At 30.6% G+C, this 18703-nt stretch overlaps 1 long non-coding RNA gene across 4 annotated transcripts in view; it reads left to right on the top strand.

Annotated features, from left to right (window-relative positions):
- The first annotated feature begins 6203 nt into the window (after positions 1–6203).
- LOC130901408 (uncharacterized) overlaps positions 6204–18703 on the top strand; it is a 64530-nt gene continuing 52030 nt past the window's right edge. For all 4 annotated transcript variants that reach the window (XR_009060279.1, XR_009060281.1, XR_009060274.1 and 1 more), the window contains exons 1-2: positions 6204–6435; positions 11937–12295. This is a non-coding gene — a long non-coding RNA (uncharacterized LOC130901408). The remainder of the gene's footprint in view (positions 6436–11936; positions 12296–18703) is intronic.

The raw sequence follows: 18703 nt of genomic DNA, 5'->3' as shown, positions 1-18703 counted from the left end.
TACCCTTTTGTCATGTGAATGAATGTAGCTGTTGCTCTTCAAGTATCCTCCAAGAAGATATATTTGTTTGTTTTGCCATATTCCTTACGTTAACTGTTGGATTTTGATCAACTAAATTTGAAATCATATTTTCTTTATTGATGGTTCTTGTTGCTTTTGGCCTACCAGAATTTATTTTTTTAGGTCTCACATTCCCATTTTCTCGAGAACGTCATCCAATGGCTCTAAATGTATTTTTTTGGAAAGTTTCTTCGAGCTGCAATAGAGTTTCCTAAACACTCGCATAAGGTTGATAACAAGTCAGTGTATTCAAAATTTGTGTACATTTCATCTCTATATAAACTCAGTCGATCTATGGAAAACGAACTTCAATGGAAACGACTCAAAGATCCAATACAAAATGTTCCTTCATATATTCCTTTATATATCCACTGGCCTGTTTGGATGCGTGCGAGAAGTGTGGCGTGTGCTACAGAAAACACAATTGTTTAAACAATTTCAAGTAAAGTTAATTTTATAGGTACATTCATGTACCTATACTTCTTTTGATTATGATTTTCTCATAGTCTCAAAAAAAATTCCAATTAACTCACTGCTTATTTTTAAAATTGAATATCTTTCCCTACAGACGGTTAAAACAGCAACAAAAACATCTCTGTGCTGTCCGCTCATCATTAACTGTCCCCGTCAATTTCACATACTTTCCTTACTGTTATTGCATGTCTTTTTGATGTGGCGTTACATACAAGTAATCTGTATCCTCTTCGGCTGCTAGATTTTATTAAATAATATTCAGTGTTTATAGTATTTCTCATTTTTTACTAGATTTGATTGTTAAACGTAGTCTTATCTTACTTATTTACATTAGTCTTAACCTGAATACTCCTTCTTGACAATTTTTGGATTTCAGAACATTTTTGTCCTCAATATAGAAATGTTGTACGATCGTATGTACAAAAACTGCCAAGATTTTTTTTCCAGTTATTAACATTTGAAATATCTATTTATGTAAAGTGAACAGCCGGACCTGTAGACGTAAACAGGAAATTGTTTCATTTTATGGTTAACACATAAAACGTCAACGCACCACTCATATGCCATGTATATCCTATAAATTGTCCTTCGAATAATTGATATTCTGTATAGAGGTAGCCGTTCTTCCTGTACAAGTACTTCGGTAACGGTGAAATATTTGTTCATGAATTACAATCGACAATAAAGTGGATTGTCATCGAATATCGATGACTTAAGTGCATTCCGTTGGATATTTCTTAAGGAATACCGATGTTCTTTTCTTTGCAAAGGAGCGTATGTTTTGTAGAAAGAGTACATATGTCATAAGAGAACCAAATTGTATTTTTTGTCATCCTTCTGGTAACCTCCATATATGTTTAAATGTTGTAGACTCTTAATGATAATATTAATAATGTTATTGTTGTTTCAGGATTGATATTACCTTTATAGACGAATACGATAATAAGATAAGTAAGTACTAAAAATATCCTATTTTTATATTCATATTAATATCTAAGCCAAATTTCAATGAAAACTACAGACATCACATAATTAAAAGGTTTATATCGAGCCATTTACTATTTATCTATGGAAAATAGATATGTTTCTTTCAATGGTCAATTTCTTAAATGTTCAGTATGTTTTCATTCCTTATAAATCACCCTATGGTGGAAAAGTGAGGGATTTTCTTAGTATTCGTGTCAGTTTTTAACTTTAACAGCTGTTCTTTTAACGTGAGTCCTGGTTTCTACTACATGTTTAATTGGACTATGATCCATACCATTGAGTTGCTCTTTTCTTATGTATCCCAATGATTACTGATTAATTATTTTCAGGATATATTCATTTGATTAGACAAGACTTGTTAATGTTAAGTACGCTTAGGTCTATCACCATTCTCGTGGGGTTTTATCTAGAGGAAATACTTATCACATTTCTCATATTTTCAACTCCACGACCTTTTTTTAAAATGAATTGAAATTATCAGAATAAGTACAATTTTATCGATAACTCGCAGATGATTTCATCTGCTTTTACATTTAGTGAAGCTGGATTTCGGTGTTATTAAATTTTTGTGATAAAAAAACATTTGCAGTAAATTATTTATTAACGATCTTATTTAACGACTTCATCCTTCCGGTAAATTGTATCATCTATCATACTTATCAGAAATGTACAAGCAATGTGAATAGAACATCTGATGACCACCTACTGAGATGGTACTACTTGCCACCTGACTGAACTCTTTGTAGTACTCAGCATATTCAAAATGTTTCACTTGACAATTAAAAAAAGTTAATTTCGTTTCTACATTTGAACAAAAGGGTTAAGGAAAATCGTTTATTTAATTCTGTCATTTTGTGGACGATACGGATATGTTTTTTGTTTAATAAATGAATGTGTAACATATGTTAGGGTTTTCTACAATTCAATGGAGATTAAAAATTATTCAATTTTTTAACCGATTAGTGTATTCCGAATGGGTTAAACATATGGTTCACATGTGGTGTTTAAATTATAATAAAAGTTAAAACCGGAACCTGGCGATGATTTATTTACTTCATATAGGTTCTGAAGAGACCTTTCTTATTTCGTGAGCATAGAAATGAATTTCAAATTCATTCAGTTCAGTGAAAAATCTTATACAAAACTGATTATTGAACTGATTTTCATTTGTTCGCAAAATCGTGTATTTTTGTACAAATTTTGTGTCAGTTACAGACTTTTTTTGCAGTATAGGTTATAGATAATTGACTCGTTTATATTAGATATATCATTTAAAATATTGTGAATTAATCGGAATTCCATTCAGTATTAACGATTTTATTTAGTTCTTAAGAAATTCTCCGCATGTCTTACAAGTAATGTACATATGTACTATCATTGCAATCCAAAATCTCTAGTTACAAGTTGAAATATTTCTGTTTTGGCATACTATCAGTGGCATAAATATGATTAAATTTTTGAGATGTTCAATCTGCTTTTCGTTTTATTCTAATACGAATCTGAAGTAAAACAACTGGTTAAATCAAATTATATAATAACTGATTGATGCTTTGTCTTATGGATATCTCGTTTCCAAGGGTCAACAGTAGTATGAATCGAAAATGAGGGGATTCATGAAAATTGGAGGTCATTAAGTGTACTAAAATTCTTTTCACGAAGCAATTTACATCGTTTTTATTGTTTAATACTATTTATCAGAAAGTTTTCATAACTGTGAGACTTTTATCGACTTTCGAATTAGTGGATCAACAAATATTTTAGATTTATCTTAAACTTACAGATTCTGTGGAGCTTTTTTTGGATGGAAAGACCATGTTGGTTATTATGTTGATAAAATATATCATTGAACCGTGTAATAACGACTTTTTACCATCAATGATCGATGAATTCTTGATATTAATTTGTTATGGCAACAAATAGCAACAAATATGTTCTGGAGGGCAAGCTTGGTTATAGATATAGTTTAGTCCATTTCTTCTATCTCTATCAAGCAGAAATTATCCGTATTTGATATATTAATTAAACACACACAATTTCCAAGCCCCAAAAACATGCCAATAGTGCTCTTCACATCTGTTGGTTTCATATACTTGTTTGTTTCTCTTACATAATATTATACATGTACTAATGGTACAAAGGGAAATTGGTTTCCATTATAAAGAAGTAAGAATTTTTAAGACAATCGTGAAAAATTAATGAATAGGCCTGTATCCAATTTTAAGAATATTCACCATATTCTCGACGAGATGAGAATCCCCTATCTATCTCTTCTATTATACAGACACATTTCAGTTCCTTCAGTACGATTCGAAACTTTAATTTTGGAATCTCCTACCTGCTCTTTGCTTTGATGAATAAAATAATTGAGATCCTCAGAAACTGCAGTCACCGATAAGATCATTATCATTTTCGATAATAATTACTTGTCAAATCAAAAGTTTTTGGTACAAGAAGTTCTACACTTTGATGGATAAGTATTACACTCAAAGACAGGTTTGGGTTGATGGTATATTTTGCTGTTATACAGGCAGTTCTGGGTTAGTAGAAGACTGTCAGATATTCTTTAGTGTCATTTCAATTCTTCAGATTCTTTCCTGCTAGATTAGCAAAAGGTATATATATACACACTTTATATTTCAATTGCAAACTATATAACTTGATTTGCTTATTTCATACTTGTGGTTTGGTAGTAGTATGCTATACAACAGCACACATCAATTAATTTGAAATAAAATCTCAAACAATATTTAGTAAATATACTACCACTTTCTCAATTAAACTGCACAAAAATCAAACAAGAAAGGATGATCTGTCATGGGCGATTTAAATTCTCCAAAAATAGAAGTGCTTCTTCTTCTCTTTCCTTTATACCTTTTCTGATGTATGATGAGCGTTCTGGTCCAATTTATTACACTGTTTTCAACCTTTTCCATATTTTAGAAGTCTTTCTTTTGTTTCTCATCTTTTGCTCTTTGTGGTATCCTCTTCTGTATTTTTTTATATTGAATTTTCAATGTGTATATTTTTGTCTCATTTTTCTTTCTTATTGTCCAAATTTTGCTTGATATGTTATGTTTGGTACTGCTGTTGTTTAAATCATTCCATTTCCTTCTTCAGTAGGTATTCTTTTATTTATAGCATAGTAGCGTTTATCGCTTAGCAGGAGATATATTGTTCTCTTGAACTCATTCAGTATTAGATACTGAATTGATTCTATTTGTTCTTTATAATGGAAAGTATACATTAGTTTGAAATTCCTAGGGTCGAATTTGGTTTATTTTTATAATTTTCTTTATCAGGTGGGTAAGATGGAAAGTCATTACTTCAGTCCAATAGGCCCGCTTAGGTTCGATGTTACAATCAACGTTAAAACAGACTTTGATGCAATCTTTTTACATCAGCTCTTGGTTCTCTCCCAAACACCATCAACGAATCTTTGAAAAACAAGTTTCTCCCACCTGCCTAAGAGAACCATTATAAATAAATCTCTAAACGTACTTCACCAAAAAATATAAAACTTTCAGCTTATTTTGGAGGAAGCTCTATCATGTTGTGATGTGGATTATCTTCGAGGATCATTAACTGCTCATAGGTACATTACAGAGATTTTGGAGCCACATGTGGTTCTTTATGCCCCTTTTATAGGTAATGAGTTTGTGTTAATGCATGATAACGGACGTCTCCATCAGAATAGTACACTAGTATATTGAAAAGGTGAATATATTTGAAGTGGTGAAGATTGAGTGGGAAAATTTGGACTTGGCGGACTTGATTATACGTATGCCATAGCGTCGTCGTGATATGATTAGAACTCAAGGAAGCAACACACGTTACTAAATTTATTTAATTACAAAAGATTTATTTTGTACTTTATATATTTTACTGAGCTTCTTTAAGTAACATGTATATAATATATTACTTCTGTCTGGTATTAATTTAAATACGAAAACAATTAAGATTATCTTAGAAGATTCATATAAATAATTAATTCATTGCAATGATTAGAAATCATAGAGATGCGATACTTTTTGATGGAGTGTATAATCTAAAGCAATCCAAATATCGAAATCCACTTGATGACAAACGTCAGCTACAATTTGTTTCTATGCTCGTATATGATAGACTTAATCTTAAATTAGTCACATATCTCAAAATTTTCAATAAATTGTATGCAACAGCACGATACTCTGGAAATTATTTTCTTCCTCAAAAATATATAGTCGAATTTCAAATTTTTAACTCATAATTATAAGCAGTGAACATTTTAACTACAATGTTTTCTTTTTTTTTTAATTTTTATGTTTATGCACTTTTCCAATCTCCAAATTTTAAATTGTTTCTAAACATATATAAATGGATTTCAGGTGGGTCACCCCGTATGAGTGGCAATCTTCAAAGTTTCCAGTTTTACACTTCCGATGGCGCCACAAGACGGTAAAACAAGTTTCCAGAAACATGGCGCTACTTAGGCAAGATACAAACCTTTTCTGTAATAAAATAGCACGTTATAGTTTGACTATAGTCTCCTAGATGTCGTGAGCGGTATTTCAACCACCTTGCACGCATCAGAAACCACCCCACTTTTTTTCTATCTTCCCCTCTGCAAAGGGGATTATAGGCGTGGTCGTAAAATGATTGTTATTTTTTTCCTGGCATAGGGATCTCCTGCAATGAGGCGGAGTTTTAAAAATATGGTGGCAGTTCGTGTTTTTGCGGGGCGGGGTCCCATACCGGAAATCGCCGATAACGCTCTGACGCGATACGACGCGCGCCGTAGTTATGTAGTTACTCTCTAGCTACCGCGAAATATGCATTACCTTGTCTTTTGACTGCAAAGCCGAGTCTTAGAAATAATAGAACAAGTGAAATGGTGTGCAGGTGTACCATTGTCGAGTAATTAGTCGAGAGAAAGAGGTAAATACCAGTTGTAGCAATTTTTTTTATTATCAAATGCTTACCGCTAAAAAATTCCCCCACTTCTTGGAATAACGATTATATTCCTTTTACACGCGTAAATAAATTGGACTTTATTGAATTAAACTTTTTCTCACATGTCCCGTATATTCTCAAAATTTTAATAACCATTTTCACACATAACTCAGTGTCTAACAAAGAATTTTTTACCTTTATAATTGCAGGTGTAAATTACTCTTACAATGTGCTTGTTTTACTATAACTGTTAACGGATTTTTAGTAATTTGATATAAGGTTAGTCGAGGTATATGTAGATGTCAATAATTGGCGTTGGTAGAAGTCGACACGGAATTCAATTTAGATGTGCTAAGAGAATTTTATAAAAAATCACTTTGATACATGGACGTCGATCAATTTCAATATTAACCAATTGCGAACTTCCTTAATTCACCGTGTATCATTTATAATTATTATCCAATATTTTTGTCATATAATACACTGCATAAAGTTGAAGACTTAGTACAAAATTCTTAAAATGATACATTCTCAAACTTTCGATTTTGTTTGGTTTAAAGTTCAGAAATTCTACGAAAAAAGTGAATTATATAATATACTCTAGCACGTCAATTGATATTATTGAAATGATTCAAGTGTTCAGAGATATGAAAACTGCGACTGAAACTTGGCAATTAAATTTACTATTTCTCTTACAACACCCATAAGTAGTTTGAACATATGTTGCAATTATCACACTATCTTTGAAGGTTCCAATGTTCAATGCAATAAAGAAGAATTGGACCTGGAAATGTGTCCAGGTTACTCTCCATTATCATTGTGGAATATATATATATATATATATATATATATATATATATACAAAAACACTTGATTAATTAAAATAAATGACATAAAATCCAGAACATTGTGTGCCACATGGTATCGTCTAAAGGATACTGAGAACAGTTTGATTCCTAGGAAACGTTAGTACCTAATAACTTCCTTGGGGGCTAGATTTTTATCGCAACAGGCTTTTGATCATCAAGATTATTGCAATTAATATTTTCGTTTTGTCAATTTTGTCCAAGCAACTTCTATAGGAAAATATTTCGTTTGATGTATCACTCAAATGGATCCAACAAGAATATTTTATTTTTTCGGTTGATTTTCTGAGATTATCTGGGTCGAAATGAGCCATTTAGTGAATAAAAATCACAAAAATGGTTTGTTTCTCGGTCAACATTATATTATGTTTTTTTCTTGTAAATTATGTCGAAATAAAAATGCTTGATTCGGACTGATTCCAAAGTTTATGTAGATACTAATAATTGATCATTATAGCTCATACCCGACCAGCAATTTAATAATTGTTTATATATCCAGTCAATTAACATTTTTTTTTCATATCACTAACATTTATTGACTATTTAAAAAAATTGCCCGATTATCATATAGAAACATTCATTTATTAATATTGATTATAATCATTAGTTCATTGTATAAATGGCAACAATATTACGGAGCTCATCAAATCCCTCCAGGGTATCAACCAATACAACCTTATCACCCGCGTCACGAATTTCATTCAGTCCTTCACAATTTTCGCCTCTCTTTTATGTGCTCCAAATAATGGAGAAAAAATACAACACTCTCTTATGTTTTTTTGCTTCTAACTTGAACGACCGCCAATTGTGTCCAAGGTTGATAACTATCATAATGTTGAAGTCAACAATGTTAAGAATCATTTTCTCATGTTATAATCCTTTTGGTGCCGTTACAAAGCTACTTAAATGAACCTCATGCACCGCATTTATGAAATCAAACTTTGTCAGTTGCATTTGCTCTCTAGTATAGACTCTAGACAAAATATCTACAAATTCTAAATGAGGAGGGTGGAATTCTAAACTCCAAATGTAGTAAAATAGGACATAAACGTACATTTTTGTATTCTAATAGTTTTTTTAGTCTTGGTATTTTCATTTAGAATATTGTCAGTATCTATTGTGATGAGGAACTTTCTAATTGGAATATTTTAGTGCTCTTTTCTAGCGACGAAGAATTTTTATGATAAAAATGAGTCAACACACAGTTTTATGTTGAAGAATATTCATCTAGATATACACGGTGATATAATCGAATATTTTTAACCCAATAGATCAACCCAATCTAGCTCTTTATTAATAATATGTCCTTATGATTAAATTTTCCTCAATAAAACGTAAACAATTTATCAAAAAATTAATGATCTCAACAGCAATTATTAAGTAATTCTATTCATGAACTTCAAAATTTTGCAATTATAATTCGATAATTTACCGGAACACCGCAAAAATTGTTAAGATTTACTTAATTACTTTCAACATTTGATATGAAGGGGACCTAAAAATAGAGTTTTAGAAGTTAGCTTTCTCAATAGGTCATTTCCTGTATTTGAAACTCATTATTCTCACATACAAAAAAAATGTGTTCGAATTTCACGTTTTGGACAATATTGAATCAAAGTGGGAAAAGTGCCTCAATATCTGTTTCAAACGCATCTAATTTATTCTAAGTAGTCTCCATGGAAATTCTTTTGGAAAACTATTTTCACCAATCAATATAAATAATAACGTTCCTAGCAAATTTTCCTGCTGAAATAAAAAAATACACAGTTTTTTTGTGCCTCTTTTATCCGATTATATTTTTGTTTTCTCTTCAAGATTCTTTTTAAATTCTTACGCCTCTTTTATCCGGTTATATTTTTGTTTTCTCCTCAAGATTTTTATCAGATATTTTATCGTAAATTGCAAACAGTAAAGTAATCGGTAATAATGGACAATTAGATATTTAGGAGAATTTCCAAATAAAAATTTAAAAAAAATAAAAATTGAAGTGAGTGTTTAGTATTACTATATAAAAATTATTCAAAATATAGCTTTTTTAAGTACTACTGATTATTGGTAAGTACTCGATGTTTATTGGGAGTTGATTCGAAATATCTGGGAACGAATTACACAAATACATATCAGAACATTATTACAATTTAAACAGAAAAAAAAAACTGGCGCTTCTGTATCGATCTAACAATTTTTCCCAAAATTATACCTTATTCCTTTACATGATCTGTTTTATCTATACCATTCAACTTATTCTGTTCCATCAGTACGTGAAACGCACTAAATATTCTTTCCGTTCTTATAACAGGGAAGTTGTTGAATCCTTTTCCTTGACCAAACAAAAAACAATAAAATTATTATTTTGCCCAACTTTTAATTAACTCAGTTTGTTTTTTTGTATTGATGGTATAGACAGCTCTGATTAATGGATGTGGTTTTGACGGATAACCATTAGATGAATGATGGATGATTAGCTGTAATATACATAAAGTGGGAGGAAAGTACAGTTACCTACATCCTTGGTAAATCTGTAAAGTTTCGAAACTAATTTGTATTCTCAACATTTACTTATAACATTAGTTTGACCCTATCTTCGCTTCACATTGCACTATGTAAACATATACCATGCTAGACATTCGTTTCCAGTGAGGATATTATTACCGATCCTTCTTGTGCATGTCGATTATCATTAGTCACTTATATTTAAAAGCTTCTTATTTACTCCAAAGTTATGATAAAGATATTTAAGAGCAACTTGTTAACTAATAGATGTTTTTGAATTACTAATGCGGAAGAGCAAGATAAATATGAAAAGTGCTACATACATATTTAGTATGGTGTCTCACTGAATGCTTTTCTAAGCAAATTTGACATTGAGGCAAATTCTTGTTTTTAAATATTACAAAATATTTAATGATAACCAAACTTTTTTATCATCCATAATCAATATGTTGGTTTCTTTTTCTTATTGTCTGTGTTGATCCTTGCAACTACTTACTAATGAGTATCAATGAAGATTTGTCAAAATTAGAATATTGAAATCAGTTATCCAGAAATCGTGAATTGCAACTGCATTAAAAATATTCATTTATTTTTTAAATTTGACACAATTTTCAAAAATTCTATTTTGTACACCCCATCTGTTGGGTTCTAATTAATAGTGACGTCGGAAAATTTCCGATAACACAGCAAGCCAGACAAAATAATAGTCACAAATTTCCAAGTTTGTTGTATTAAAATATCAGAATTTTGATTTTTTTGATGCTTGTGATGTCATTACAGTTATTCATTCAGTATCACCTTTTGGCAATAAATTTATTTTTTAAGCTACAGGAAAAATAAGAAAAACTGTATTTAATAGATTTTGCGTTCAATTGAAATTCACCTTAATTTTTCATACACACACTGTCAACTCAGTTATTACACGTGGCACTTTTTCGTTTATGGCTAAATAGGATTGAAACGATAAAAGTTGCATAGATATAGGTTAGGTTAACAGAGTGAATGATCAAAAACTGCAATCTTACTAAACTTATTATATGGAATATGATCAGCAGGTCTTTTCAATCAGATTTAGAATGAAATAAACTGTCAGTATAGAGTCGCGTCATTTGTTATGTTTAATCAGAAGAATTTCAATTTCAATTTTCAATCCTTGATTTCAGTTCATACTAGGTCTAGTTCAAGAGCAATAATAATTCCCTCTAACTTAGAAAGTTATTGTTAAAAAAAATTGACATTGAAATTTAGCAAATTTCCACCACGTTGTAAGTCTTGTTCTATTTGTGTTTTATACGTCACAACATTATTTCAATTTAAAATATTCAAAAAAACTCTTTTTATTACAAATGATTCTTTTGGTACAAAAAATCGTATCGAACTGATTTACTCCCAAATAATTTTGTTTCGATGATCATGTCTTTTAAAGACATCCACATGTTACGCACATGTATACAATTGAAAAAGAATCATAAACAATTGATAAAATCAAAAAGTTTGCAAAAATAAATTTGTATAAACATGATGTATGACATTCATTGTGCGAGTTATGTTATTTTTAGGTCCTAGATACGATTTCGCTGATTTAAGCGGAATTTGAAACATAAAACCCGATAATTTTATAAAAATTACCTAGGAAAACAGTAAATGTAAGAAATTTATTTTTATATTATGCAAATTGCAAAATACATGTATATTTCCGTAACCTCTGTATTCTGTAAGGTTTTAGTGCGGACATTAAATAATCCATTTCTGTGGAATTGTTACCAATAAAGGATTATTCATTTGTATTAATGTACTGTTTTCGGCGGGTTTTGATCTTCAATCTATACAATATATTTGGATAGACAATTTCTTACTGTTTTTGACGTAGTATACGAATAAAATCTTGTTTGTCATGTTAAAACAATAGATGGAGATTCTTATCGTTAATATTTACATTAACAGTGAAAAATTACCTGGTATTGTAGAAACGAAATACTTATGAAGATAAAACAGACAGTGTTAGAGTCGTTTAACAGAAAATTAGAAGAAAAAAAAAACATTATTATCACGAACGTTAAAACCTTACAGCGTGTATTTTATAACAGTTTTATTGTAATTTTTCCTAACTCACAATTTTCTTTCCAGTCAACTGCAACTGCTAAAACGCAAGACGATGTTTTTCTCATCCCCACCAGATCTGTTAGCGTTCGGTCACAGCACGCAATCGCCTGTTACAAGCAGTGAGGAAAAGTGGAGGGACATATTTCTCGTGTTGAACCCACACCAACGGCGAAACATTGCATTGCCAACGCAGAATTTGAGTGGTGACCAACACCCGAATCAGCCTGAAAACTCTGACCACGATACTTTAAAAATGGACTTCTCTAACTTTACAAAAATACCTATTATAATTGTGGTTCAAACGAAGTGAAGTGAAGTGAACTCTATTTGTGATAGGACATACATCTGCTGAACTTTGCTGTTTGTTTTTCTCAACATATTTGGTAAGTACATTAAAATTTTTATTAAAATGTTTTCTTGTTAATGTGAACAATGTTTAGAAAAAATTTATTGGAAAATGTCAATAATTAATATGTTGGTTTAAGCTTTTCACTTTTTTTAAATTTAATTTGAAAGCGAATGTATCCATGCAAGCCTATCCTTACTCGCATTTATTCCTTTTGGTACTTTTTGAATTTTTTATCGCTTGCTCTTGGTGAGTACTATGCAGATTTCGGATGAACGTTTTAAAAATATCATCCTCATCTGTACTCTCATCACATATATTATATAAAAGTTGGCATAACTCGTTTCCCTATAGATATTTTTAATATAATTGGGTTTTAGAGGAGTTTGAATTGTAGAAATAACAACATAAATAGGCAACCAACATTATAACACTGATATTGTTTATTGCAAAAAAATAAATTTTAATGCAATATTTCTTTCCTCTCTCCATTTCCAACAGTGACACCATTGTATAAAATATTTTTATGAGCAGGTTTTATATTAAAAAATATCAACTTAGTCTGGTCAAATTTTAGAAAATTCTCGTGTTTCAATGGAAACCAATCTATAATTTTTTTCTACAATATAATATTGGCCATTCGGAGAAAGAAACTGAATTATTAATTTTTTTTTATTTATTGAGATTGATATTATAAATGTAAATATTTATAATAAAAAATATTTATTCAATAACATGCAGGATTATAATGTGTAGTGAATATCCGCCAAAATATTTATATTACATTATTTCATTATATATGTTAAAAGTTCGACATAGAACGTGAAAAATATTTTATTATTCATAATTACGTAGTTTAGTCAAAATTGATACATTTTCAAAGCTACCATTATTTGTCTACTTTTTGTTGGCTAATACAATTGAGCGGTTTTGAAAAAACTAACATTAAGACAATCATTTTTTGTTAGTTCTCCTCAATTTTCCCCATACATCTTTTTTAAGAATTAAAGATGATTATACTCTGTACTTTCAATTGTCAGTTGTGAAATTTTCATGTTGCTCTGATATTTAATTAAAAAGTATGAGTGGTTACAGTGGAACCAGTTTTTCATTTTATAAATAATAATGAAATGTTTGGTGAAGTAACAAGAGATAAATGACCTCTTAGATATTAAAAAACAAACATATAGGTTTTATATTGATGAATTTTTGACAATGAGCTGTGGTGCTAACTATAGTAACATTAGACAACACATGTTGATTTTAGAGTGGAGTTTAGAGGGACAAACCGGTACACAAGACAGTAGTGATCGCTACAAACCCATCTTAATCTTTCCAACCAGGAAATTGTGAATAGCTGTTCTATATGCGAATCACGATAGTGATATTTGATCAATACCTTCCACATCCACCTTCATTTAAAGATTTGACTCCCAGCAACTTTTACGCCTTTTTATATTGAACAGTAATATAAGAGGTTTACTACACGAAAAGGCGTAAAGATATAATTGTGTCAAAATAATATTAAGAGGACATTTCTTAAATAATGAATTCTCAGTTTCAAATTCTGTTTTTTATTTACCCGAAAGTTTCGATTGAGCAATAAAAGAACAATAACAAAAATTTCAATCGTCAAATTAAAGGTTAAATTGATAAGCGAGGACATCAGTTGAAACGAATCTGTCAATAAGCGTCAACAAATATCAGATGGTCGGAAATATTAAGAAGAGAAATATCATTTTTAAGGATACCTCATCCAATTATACCTAACTTCAAATCAACTGACTTATGGTAAATAATAGTTGGTAATAACTTGATATTTATAATTTGTGGAGAACCGACAGACAATGTACTAATTTTCCTACCCAGACTATACAATCATATAATTATATAATGAGACTAATCACTAAACAGAGAAAAACAAAAGACAAACACGCCTCTTGAAACATGACTTGAGATATTGCAATAGAGAAAGATGTCGCCGGTCTTCAACTTTCAGACTACATATTTTCGAACATTCAACGTAGACACAGCTGCTAATTCTACTATAAATTACCCCCATAAATTAGAGCAGCTCAACAATTTTCATCATATTATGCACTAGACTTTTTAACGATTAAAAAAATGTATATATTATCTTGTCGTACACTAAGTTTAATTCACGGCATCAAACTATAATTAATTTAATTGAACCATTAGAGCAGTCGTTATATGCCCAAATTAAAAAAATAACTGATTGACTGTTAACGGTTCTACATAAGATGATTAAGCATAGAAAACCGGGAAGGTATCCAGAGATTATATCTACTTCTACCAATCCCATGTACTGGTACTTAAAAAATATTTATAAATATACATTTACAAAAACAACAATGACAACTTCTAATGTAACCCCTTCATTTTAATCTAAAAGTAGTGCAAGCTTGCAATAGCAATCGAAAAAATTTACACAGTTCGATTAATATGGCATTAGGTTATCAATATTATACCAATTAAATAATATTTTGGAATTTGCTACTGGAATATACAAGAAAATCATTTTTATCTTGTATTTTGAAAAAATATATCAAAATTTGCACTAATGTATAACGAATTATTGTAAACAAAAACTTACCGATCAGAATTCATAGAATTGAATCTGAATTGGATAATAATTAAGTAGTAGCCCATCAGATTCTTTTTCAACTTATATGGGACAATTATTCTCAAATTTTCCTTTTTTTTTTATTTCATTCGAACAATAAGTGATGAAATGGCGTTCTAAACATTAAAACTAATTGCATTCAAGATTTTAATCATGTTTTTATATCAATTAAAATCATTTTTTTGCACACAATATATACAATGTCATAATTAATTCATTCATAGTTATCAATCGATTAAATTCATATTAATTGGCATCTATTATCAACTGGAATTGTGGAATTGAACGAGAGTTTTAATTGATATGAAAGGCATAAATACACGTTTTATGTCTTTATTTGTTGTCACGGAATTAATTGTCTGTAATCCAATGATAAAATTCCAAGTCTATTCTTTAACAATTCAAATTATACATTAATTCAACAGTACCAAAAAACCAATGTCAATGAGTTTTATTTATTTTATTTGGTCATTTATTTCCTTCATTCAAATGGATTTCAATATTCCTTATTTTCGATATATGATTTTTCTAACTATTTATTTCAAAAAGGTACGACGTCCAGTCGATAAACTACCAACATAAAATATCATAGAAACAAATAGTCATTGGCGGGAACTCGATTGGCGGTAAAATCTCGAAAACCATCCACATGAGTTAAACATTCGAAAACACCATCCACGTTGGGCTTCTGTTTACATGATTAATTATTTGGTGCTTTGAATCGGTATGATTCAACCCTCTGAAATGAAAATCTATATAAATTGTGCTATCTATATTCGAAGTAAATGTGACGGTCCATATCTAAATCTCACTCTGTATACAACAGCAGATAAAGGTTTATACCAAAGAACCACACCCAGTTATTCAGCAATATAATTATCAATTACCTGTGAGCCTCTAGTACTTTTCTATTAGTACGTTCATCTATAACGTATAATACATGAAACAGGAATGAATCGGTTATTTCAGTACTCGTAATTCATAATAGCAAATGCATTAATGTACAGTTTGTAATTGATTTTTTTTACCTTAATGCCACCTCTAAGAAATAAAGTCAGGATTATTAAAAACTGAACATCTTTGTTTATTACACACGCGAACGTTACGTAATGCTAACTTTCAAAAGTAAACTGATCATTATACCTGTTGGAATTTTATGGACTATTAAATTAATTCCTTGTAATGAAATAAGTAGTCATTAAAATTGAAGTGATTTTATATGCGATTTATTGAGAATTGAGAACACTTACTGTACAGTCTATGAAAAAACTAGTACACACGTCCGTCTCACATAAAATAGTGGTGTTTATCGCTATTTACATGCCTACATTTTTGCTAGTATTAATTAAGGAATTATATAGAAACCGTACAACTATTTTTGTCATGTCACGCAATATGGTACGAGGATTGCTTAAAAAGAGGGCTCTTTCAATGGAAGATACAGACTGCAAATGGGAACAAAAATGTCATAAGCTGCGTCATTCAGTTTGTGTTTGACAACCAAATTAACTAAATTTCGTGGCCGTAGAAGCACGGAAGTATCCGAAGGTTCAATTGCATAATATAATAAATATTCACGATTTTCGCTGCTGGGAGATCTTTTTTGTCTCCAACAATAATCTGTTAGCATTCCTGCACTCCGTTTCCATTGATATCGCTTCCTCGTTAAGGAAATGTCCTCTCGCCTTGTTCGTCACTGGCAGCACCAAAATTTCCCGGAAAATATCCTGATAGGAGTCAAGCATATGTATGAACATATTACATCCCAAAGCCTTATATGACATTATAAGTTCATTTGTAGTTGTAATTTTCCGATTTATTATCGCCTAGAAAATTTTGAACGTTCTTCGTGATCATTCATTTGTTCTTATTTTTCATCAGTTGCTTTATTTATGGACCGACAAATATTCCCTCTTTAATTTATGAGCTGTATGTAGAACGGTGGTAAGCGAATGTTTCAGGTTTCACTAGAGGATTATTTTTAACATTTTTTGTCCTGGAATGAGTGATTTAACGCTTGGGCCACACTTTCTTTGTATAGTGATTTTTCCTTTCTCATTCGCAAATGAAACATTTTATGTAACCATGTTGTGTTTACTATATTCAGTTTTTATTAAAAATAAATCTCATATTTTCGTAAGCCTCTTTAATATTAGAACCATAACCAACCGACAACGAAGGAAATTTATTTCAATTATGCAGCAACACTGCTTCAAAACTAGTTTTTGAGAAGTCATATTCAAACTTTTATAAAATCATCAAAACAGGAACGCTTTAACAATAGACTGAATCACCTACTTTAAAAAGTAGAGGAATAAACAATAATAAATTTTCGTATCAGGAGAAAGTAAATTCCAGTCGTTTTATCTGGACCCCAACAGCTCAGCCTGCTTTTTAGACAGATGCAAATTACGTACTAAATCGTTTAAATTACTTTAAATCAATAAAAGCGGTTCTTTCTAAGTTGACGGGTCATAACTTGGGTTATTAACTTCAAATATCTTGTCGTGCTAAGTTGCTTCGGAGTAGAATCCTGAATGCAATTCGGCACTGTGTAGGATGGGTCTGTATGCCGAAAATAATTTTGGATTGTATTTGCATTTGGTTGTTATGCCTGTTGTGTGAGTCAAACAAAAATAACTTACATGATCCTTTGGTTTAGTACAAATAATTGGTATAGCAACAGGCATATGTTTGGGTTCTTGTTAAGCCCGACCTAATAGCAGTCTCACACACTTTACACAACATTTATGTGGAACCTAGTATTTATCTTGATTTCTCAAAGGAAATCCAAAATATTGTATTCAATTAATTATGTGAAATTTCGACGCAGAGATGTAAATGAAGAGAAATGAGGTTTCGGTTTCTTCGAAAAAGTATGGCCCAATAATCCTATTATCTATTATTCCCGCTCAAACATTCCCGCTCAAACATTAACTTTCTCCGGGTACTCTTGCATCCAGTGTGGATTTTCTGTATCCCAGTACCGATAAGTTTGATGATTGACATGACCGTTTAGAAGAAATGTAGCCTCATCCAAGAAAAGAACGTTTTTTAAAAACATCGGATCTCTGTTAATTTGTTTTATCAAAATTCATCTATCAAAATCATCTTCCATAAGCTCTTGTACTAAACTTACTTTGTAGGGATACCACTTTTCCCTCTTTAGCTTTCTAAGAACTGTTGAATGGTCCATGTCATTATCTAATGCTACTTGCCGTGAACTGGTATGGGGATTATCTTGAAAGGCTAACAGAACATCTAGTTGTTTGTTTTCTGATATTGGTTTTCTACTGTCTTTAGAGAGGTCTTTGACATGACCCATTTCTCTGAATTTCTTCTCAATTTTGCTTATTGTGGATTGTGATTGTGGAATTGGTTCTCGGTTGGGGTATTTATTATCAAATAACGTACATACTTCCTTTCTGCGTACTTGCTTTATCTCCACAACCAATCATTATTAGAATTTCAATTCTTTGCGTTTCAGTCAGCTTCATGTTGATAGATACAAAGACTTTTTGAATTCGTCTAATACAATAATACTATTAATCATTTTACAAAAAGTTCATTATGTCCAAGTGTTAATGTTGATGTTGATAAGGTAACTAGATTTTTAAAAAAGGTAAAAAGTAGGTAGATAACACATTTCATTACCAGTGACGGCCTTTACAAAATTTATTTTTGTGTGTCTAATTACATCACATACATACATTTTATTAGGAAATCTGTTGAAATTTCATAAATAATATTTGTGACAATACGCAAATCAATTACTGTACATATTGATATGGTTGAATAGGT

Source organism: Diorhabda carinulata, chromosome 1, assembly GCF_026250575.1.
Source record: "Diorhabda carinulata isolate Delta chromosome 1, icDioCari1.1, whole genome shotgun sequence".
In the NCBI taxonomy this organism is placed as follows: domain Eukaryota; kingdom Metazoa; phylum Arthropoda; class Insecta; order Coleoptera; family Chrysomelidae; genus Diorhabda; species Diorhabda carinulata.
This window is presented reverse-complemented; position numbering and strand designations above follow the sequence as displayed.